The following is an 8,628-nucleotide window of genomic DNA, read 5'->3' as shown; positions in this document are numbered from 1 at the left end:
CAAGACGTGTTAAACATCAAAGAAGACTTTAACCTAGAAATGGAGATTTTTTTCTTCACTGAGGCAAGGGTGAAAATGTACTGTTTGCTCATATTATTGGAATAATTGCTCTAATTTTTCATTATGTTGTATCAGAAGACAGTAGTTTGGAAGCAGGAATTTGTAGAGTTTCCAGTAATATCCCCAGGGATACAGTAGAACTAGTTCCAATTGCATGTTGGCCAAATCTTTTTTTCCATCTTGGAAGAAGATGTTTAGGCCTGATTGGTGACAATTGCTAATGGCAGCAGGGGAAAAATGGATTAGTCATGCCAAGAATTCTCCTAAATGTGTGGTAGAAAAAAACAAATACAACACTTTTCCCAGTCATTCTTCACTTCTTAATCATTCCCCACAGTGCCATTCTTTTTGGCACTTCCTCATATTGGTTGAGCGTAGCCAGAGATTTGTGTTTAAAACAGTAATAAACAATGCTTGCCTAAAATGGATCAGCATCATCATTTGGAAATATAATGTGATCACTGCTTTTCATTGCTGTATTGGCTTTTGTTTATACTTTAAAAATAGCAATTTGAGAACAAAGTCCCTCCTTGAAACCACTTTAAGGTGATAATAGACTTAAGATGCTAGTGACTGTCTTCCTTTCAATTGAAAGGACAAAAGCTACAAACATGATCATTTTAGTAGTTCCACGATATTTTTAACAAAATACCATGACAGCCAAAAATTTTTAAAAATACAAGTTTATATTACTATGTGTGTTTCTCGAGTTTACATAGCACAAACATTAAAGGAATAATTTCAATATAACAAGCAATTTGATCAACATTTAATAAACCAAGAAGGAAAAAAAAAAAAAAACTAGAACTCAGTAACTAAATCCCATAACACAAGCTTTCATTTCAAATGATCTCCAGGTGGCTGCTAGCCATTTGCCACATGAAAAAAAAAAAAAAAAAAAAAAAGCCTGACACTTACTGGAAAACAGACTCCAACTATTTTTTAAAAAAAGGACACTCAGTAGAGAACAGACAATGTCGTACTAAAAAGGCTATGTTATTTTGCCAAAAAAATTCAATCTGTGTGTAAAATACCTCTTCCCATATCTTTTGATCTCATGTAGCACTTGTCTAAATGGATGGGCTCCCTAAAGGGAAAACCCATTTCAAATATTGAGGAGCTCTAACAAATGCCAAGCACTCAACCTCAGGCTTAAATATCCCAAATGGTCTCTTGCTGGTAACATGAGAACAAAATCAGTGTTTCACTCAGAAAACAGCTTTCCTGGCTTTTATCTTCTGTTCCATTTGTGCATTGATATGAAGATCAGAGTCATCAACTTGAATGTGATTTAGAATCTCAAACAATGAGACATTAAACACTCTCTGGCCCTCTAAAATTTGTATTCAGACTCTTCTTTTTTCAGAATATAATCACAGTCCCATCAGTATTCGAGGGATTTGTGCATACAGACTGCCTCTGTCAAAATTGTAGCAAGTTAATGCATTTCAATATAGCTTGGTTGTGCAAATTATTGCTTTAGAAGGAGGATGTAACTTGGTATTTTGACATATGCCATTTTATATCAGGCTAAATCTTTTTAAATCCTTTTGGTTCCAACTTAGTCACTTGAAGATTTACAAAATGAAATTAACCCTTAAAAAAACAAAAGAAAAAACAAGTACAGAAAGAATGATCAAAGTCAAAAGAAAGGAGGCAAAAGCCAGAATCGCCATCATACAATAGCCAAGCAAGAGGAGCAAAGACTTTAGGTGAAGAGCCAAGAATTTAGGATTTTACATCTTGTCTTTTCAAGCAGTTAAATAATGTTGCTAGTATTTATTCATTTCCTCAGACTTAACAACATGTATTGCTTTCTTTCATCACTCTCCCAATTTTTACAAAGAAAATTACTATTTCAAGCTCTTCATAAATCCTGTAACCTCTGTGAGCTTAGTTTCCTCAAGGGTAAAATGGGAATAACAATGTATAGCTGGTGGAGTTGGCATGAGGGTGAGAAATAATATATGAAAATCACCCAACGGTGCCTGGAACATAATGGAAGCCATCACTATTATTATTACCCAACTGCTACATCTGGACATGTAAATTGGAATAAAACACTGAGGCAGTTTTCAGACTGATTCAAATACAAGAACACATTTTCTTGCAGATTCAAGGTAATACAGGTAAATGTTAGAACATTTATTTGAATTATCAAAATATATAAATTGTTTCAATTTTCTACTTTACATGTCCGGGTACGGCTTTTGTACATAGCCCTAGACTAATAGACTTTTAAAACATCATCCATTACTGAAAGCCCTCAGCATTAAGTTTTACGAATCCTAATAGGTAGCTACCATATACTGCAAGACAAGCTCCATTCATTAGTAGAGTTGCTGCCTCAAAAATCAAAAAGCAAAGTTAATCCAACATAGAGTTCCAAAAACTATCCCTCATAAAATTTAAATCAGTAAACTTAAAATTTGCTTGAATATGGAGTAACAGAACAATGGGCAATTTTCAGAAAGTAACTTTGTTCTTAGTCATTACAGTATAATGTTTTAGAGTATCCTAAGAAAATTTACAGGGAAAAAAATAAAATCTGCAAGAAGCTAATGGCAGAAATGAACTTGCCTACCTAAAACTTTTTAAAATATTGTGTTTCACAAAGTGGATTCATAGAAAGGGGGATTTCAGTAAAATCTTCCCCTTAAGAAAAAAACGATATTAAAAAGAATATTTATACTGGTGTGATTCCACCTTGCATCTCTGTTCTTTGCAGCAGTGGGCGTCTCATCTCCATCTGCCTTCTCTCCCACCTAAATTCGTTCCTCCGCCTCATGGAAGATTTGATGGACATGGACATGAGCATCCTGAATTCCCAGAACTATCTTTTTGGTTGTGAACTAAAGGCTGACAAAGATCATCACTTTAAAGTGTTCAATGATGAAAATGAGAACCAGTTATCTTTGAGAATGGTCAGTTTAGGCACTGTTGCAAAGGATGAACTGCACATTGTTGAAGCAGAGACAATGAATTCTGAAGGCCGTCCAATTCAAGTAGCACTGACAACATTAGAAATGTCTGTGCAGCCAAGGATTTCCTTGGGGACTTGGAAATAGCACCACCTGTGGTCTTAAGGTTGAGCTGTGGTTCAGGGCCTGTGCATATTAGTGGACAGCACTTAGTAGCTGGGGAGGAAGATGCAGGGTCCAATGAACAGGGGGAGGACGTGAAGCTATGAAGTATATCTGGAAAACGATCTGCTCTGCAGGTGACAGCAAGGTACCACAGAAAAAGTAAACCTTGCTGCTGAAGATGATGAAGACGACGATGGCGATGATGATGACGATGATGATGATGACGACGACGATGATGGTTTTGATGATGAGGAAACTGAAGCAAAAGCTTCAGTGAAGAAATCTATACGAGATACCCCAGACAAAAATGCACAGAAATCAAACCAGAGTGGGAAAGACTCAAAACCATCAGCACCAAGATCAAAAGGTCAAGAATCCTTCCTAGAACACCAAAAGGACCTAGCTCTGTAGAAGACAAAGCAAAACTGCAAGCAAGTATCGAAAATGGGAGTTCTTTTTCCAAAGTAGAAGCCAAATTTATTAATTATGTGAAGAATTGCTTCTGAATGACTGACCAGGAGGCCATTCAAGATCTTTGGCAGTAGAGGAAGTCTCTTTTTTTTTTCTTTTTAGATTTATTTATTTTACTTGAAAGTTACAGTTACACACAGAGAGAAGGAGAGGAAGAGAGAGAGAAAGAGAGAGAGAGAGAGAGAGAGAGAGAGAGGCCTTCCATTCGCTGGTTTACTCCCCAGATGGCCACAACAGCCAGAGCTGTGCCGATGCGAAGCCAGGAGCCAGGAGCCTCCTATGGATCTCCCACACGGGTGCAGAGGCCCAAGGACTTGGGCCATCTTCTGCTTTCCCAGGCCATAGCAGATAGCCAGATCGGAAGTGGAGCAGCCTGGTCTCAAACCGGCGCCCATATGGGATGCCGGCACTGCAGGCAGCGGCTTTACCCGCTATGCCACAGCGCCAGCCCCTATGGGGGAAGTCTCATTAAGAAAACAGTTTAAACAGTTTGTTAAAATTTTCTGTCTTATTTCATTTCTGTAAAGTTTATATCTGGCTATCCCTTTTATAATACAGAGTGAGAACTTTCCCTATCATGTTTGATAATTGTTGTCCAGGTTATATTGCCAAAAATGCCTGTTTAGTTTTTAAATATGGAACTCCACCCTTTGCTTGGTTTTAAGTATGTATGGAATGTTATGATAGGACAGAGTAGTAGCAGTGGTCAGATGTGAAAATAAACTCAGTATTTTAATAAAGTAAAAAAAAAGAATATATAATGCTTTTAAGTGTGTGTGTGTATGTGTATATATATATATATATATATATATATATAATCAAGGTAAGTTGTTTAAAAACTATGTAATACTGTGCACATATGAAAGACTATTGCATAAAATTTCAATTTGAAAAGTATCAGCTCTGTAATTGTATCCTAAAAATATCATCAGAGCAGCAGCATGATGTTAGGGAGACTTCAGTGAATCAAGATCAAAGTGTTTTGACATCAGTTCCTAACAGGGCACTAATCAGTCCTGAGAGTCTCATTATTCTCATCTGTAAAATGAGAAACTCACACGAAATTGGATTTTTCTGATCACTGACAACTGTAACATTCTATAATTCCATTGTAACACCTTTATAGTGGAATTCATCTTTGACCCATGACAAATAATTGTGATATAAATTTAATTTTAGAAATAATTGTTTTCATTACTGGACTGGGCTGTATTGGCATTCTTTATATTAAGCCACTAGACATAAAACAAGGATGGAGCTCAGCCACATAACACTGGGATCAAGAATGAAAGGAGCCGGCGCCACGGCTCACTAGGCTAATCCTCTGCCTTGCGGCGCCGGCACACCGGGTTCTAGTCCCGGTCGGGGTGCCGGATTCTGTCCCGGTCGCCCCTCTTCCAGGCCAGCTCTCTGCTGTGGCCAGGGAGTGCAGTGGAGGATGGCCCAGGTGCTTGGGCCCTGCACCCCATGGGAGACCAGGATAAGCACCTGGCTCCTGCCATCGGATCAGCGCGGTATGCCGGCCGCAGCGCGCCGGCCGCGGAGGCCATTGGAGGGTGAACCAACGGCAAAGGAAGACCTTTCTCTCTGTCCCTCTCTCTCTCACTATCCACTCTGCCTGTCAAAAAAAAAATGAAAGGAAATAGAAAAGCTTTGAGATAAATAAGAACTCAAAGGAAAAGGACAGTATGATTGCAGTGGATCATACAGGAACCACACATGCACATACACACACACACATACACAAACACACAAAGTGTGCATTTATTGTTCAGAGGCAAGTCAGGCAAAAAAAAGTTAGTAAGACAGAAGTAGAAACATTTTGGACAGGTAGATCACACTAAGATATTACTTGGTTGAGAAAGCTCTTTAAAATCACTAAGTGAAAGTTTGTGTAACAAAAGAGCAAGGTTGACTTTTAGCTATTGAATGAGTTTGAGGACAAGTTGGCAAAGGCTGAACAGGCTACACATCACTGTTCAATGAGTGATGTAATTTCTGATAAAGATTTTTTAAGCTAGCAGCCTATGAAAGATCAGTTACTGAAGAAAGTCTATTCAAACTGATTCAAATGACAAAATAGTACAGCTATGGTTTATCATGTAATTTACTTCAAATGTGTACACTTAAGATTTTCATTCATTGTAATACCTGACTGTGTTAGTTGTCCTTCCATTGCTATAACAAAATATCCGTGCTTGGGTACATTATAAATGAAAGAGGTTTGTCTATCACCGTTCGGGAGGTTCAAGATCATAGTGTCAGTATCTTCTGGCTCCAATGAGGGCCTTCTGGCCACATCACAACACAGCAGATGGTCTGATGCCAGGTGTGCATTATGGAGGGAGAGGTGCCAGGGCAAGATAGGAAGCCAGAGACTAAGAGTGGCCAGTCTTGCCCTTTTTCCTGACAACCAGCTCTCAAAGGAACTAACTAGAGTTTGTAAGAACCACATTAATCCCTTCCAGGGGCATCACCCTCCATGATCTAGTCATTTCCACCTAACCTCTCAGAAGCTCTACACCCCTCACATCACCACACTGGGGACCAAACTCCCAACACATCCTTGGAGTACACACTCAAACAGTATCCAAACTGTAACACTTGCCTAAGTTATTTATGTGGGTACTTCAAAAGGCTCATAAAAAATGGTTTAAAAGATGTTTGTATTTTGTGCAAAAATACTTGAAATCCATGAATATTTTTATCACAATATGCATTTTCCTGGAACTTTAAGACCCTTTGTATGTACAGATTTCAATTATTTCTGGCACCAAAATAAGTATATCTTTTAAGTCCATTTCCATGAATGTTTTGAAATGCTCTTTGTTTCAGTGAAACAGAAAAAAATGAGATGTCCTATTTCAATTAAGAATGATTCAGTAATCCATGAACTCAAGCCTTACACATTTTGCAAAGATCATAGATGTTTTGGTTATTTATTGCTGTATAAAAAATGCCCCAAAGTTTGGCTGCTTGAAACAATATTTATTAGTTCATGATTTCTATGGGTTAGGAATTCATGAGTAGCTTAGGTGAGTGGTCTGCCTGAAGAATCTAAGGAGGTTGTAGTCAAAACTTCAGTCAGGACTGCAGTCTCACCTGAACCTTGATTAGGGAAGAATGTGCTTTCAAACTACCTCATGTGGTTGTAGCAGGCTTCAGTTCCTTGCTGACTGTTGATCACATGCCTCTGTTTCCTTCACAGGAGCTTCCATGTAGCTGACTTAATATTCACAATATGTCAGCTGGGTTCTCCAAGATTGAAGACTTTGAAGATGGAGGGAAGGGGAAACACACATGAACCCACTACAGAAGCTATGGTTTTTTTTATCCTAATCTTAAAAATGACTTACCCTTGGGCCAGCACTGTGATATAGAGGGTAAAGCCACCGCTTGTGATACCAGCATCCCATATGGACACTGGTTCAAGTCCTGGCTGCTCCACTTCTGATCCAGCTTTCTGCAGTAGCTTGGGAAAGCAATGGAAGAAGATCACTCAAGTGCTTGAGCCACTGCACACTCATGGGAGACCTGGAAGAAGCTCCTGGCTCCTGGTTTCAATGGGCCCAGCTCCAGCCATTGTGGTCACTTGGGAGTGAACCAGCATATGGAAGACTCTCTCTCTCTCTCCCCCTCTCTCTGTTCATAACTCTGCCTCTCAATTAAATAAACAAATCTTTAAAAAAGAGAATAAAAAAAGAAATGACTTACTCTTAGTTCTGCCATACATTATCAGTCACACAAACCAAACCTGGTATACTATGGAAGGGACTGAAGCAAGGATAAGAATACAGCTGGGGCTGTGGTGGGAGCTCTCTGTAGTAGCATAGCCACAGGATTTGATAGAACGATTTTTCATACAACAGTAACATCTTCTGCCTAAGATAATTATTATGCAATATGGTTTATGCTTAGATATATTCTGCAAAGATAGTATCCTTCTGAAAATTTGTATGTAAGCAGACATTTATCAATGTCTGTTTTTCTAAATCTATTCTCCTTTCCCTATTATGAATTCTTCAGAGGTAGACACTACTTATTTATGCTTACATTTCTAGCAGTGGCTGAGATACAAGTGCTTTGCAAAGACTTTTTAGTGAACTCAATTTATATTTTAATTCCCAAAGGAGTTTACTTATGTATCTTTTAAAATAAAGAAACAATTTACAAAAAAAAAAAAAAAACAAATTCACAGAGCTTAAGTGCTTATTTCAAGGTGTTTTGATAATTGTAAACACCTAGGTCATCCCAAACAAGATCAAACACTTCCTTTACCTCTGAAAATTCCCATTTTTCCCATTCCAGTCACTTTTCTCTTTCCCTTCACCCTCAAGAAACCATTTTCTGATTTCTATCACTATACTTAGTTTTACTTGCTCTTCAACTTTATATAAATGAAATAATTTTATGCCAGTACTATGTGCTTGTGTGTCTGATAGTTTTTGCTTAACATAATGTTTTTGAAAAACAGGTGGTTGCTACATGTGTCAGGAGTTTATTCCTTTTCCTTGCTGTGTGATATTCTAATGTGTGAACATGCCTCAACTTTTTCTCCTTTTGCAGGACATTTAGATTGCTTGCATTTAGGCTATTATGAATAAACTTGGTATAAATATTCTTTTTTTCCCAAAAACCTTTTATTTAAGTTATAAAAATTTCATGCATTTCATAAACAAAACTTTAGGTGTAAATATTCTTTTACAAATTTTTGATGACTATGGATTCCATTTCTCTTAGGTAAGTACCTAAGAGTGGAATTGCTGGATAGCACTACTTCTAGTCAGAAGCTTTAAATACCTTTCCAGCCTGTTTAGGAACTAATCATTTTCTTATTTTTACTATTATTTTAATTATACATATTTATGGAGTAGAGTTGGACAATTTGATACATGTAGTCAATGTATGATGATCAAATGAGGTTAGCATTTCTATCTCCTTAAAAATCTTTTAAAAATCTAACTTTTATAAGAATATTGACTTACATCTCTTTACCAAACAGAATGGGGAA

At 37.6% G+C, this 8,628-nt stretch overlaps 1 pseudogene; it reads left to right on the top strand.

Annotated features, from left to right (window-relative positions):
* Window positions 1-2,846: 2,846 nt before the first annotated feature.
* Window positions 2,847-3,691, top strand: LOC100349771 (nucleophosmin pseudogene; annotated as a pseudogene).
* Window positions 3,692-8,628: the final 4,937 nt, after the last annotated feature.

This window comes from Oryctolagus cuniculus, chromosome 4, assembly GCF_051225735.1.
Source record: "Oryctolagus cuniculus isolate XC-2025 breed Fujian yellow rabbit chromosome 4, ASM5122573v1, whole genome shotgun sequence".
NCBI lineage: Eukaryota > Metazoa > Chordata > Mammalia > Lagomorpha > Leporidae > Oryctolagus > Oryctolagus cuniculus.
Note: the sequence above shows the minus strand (reverse complement) of the source record. Positions and strands in the feature narration are given on the sequence as shown.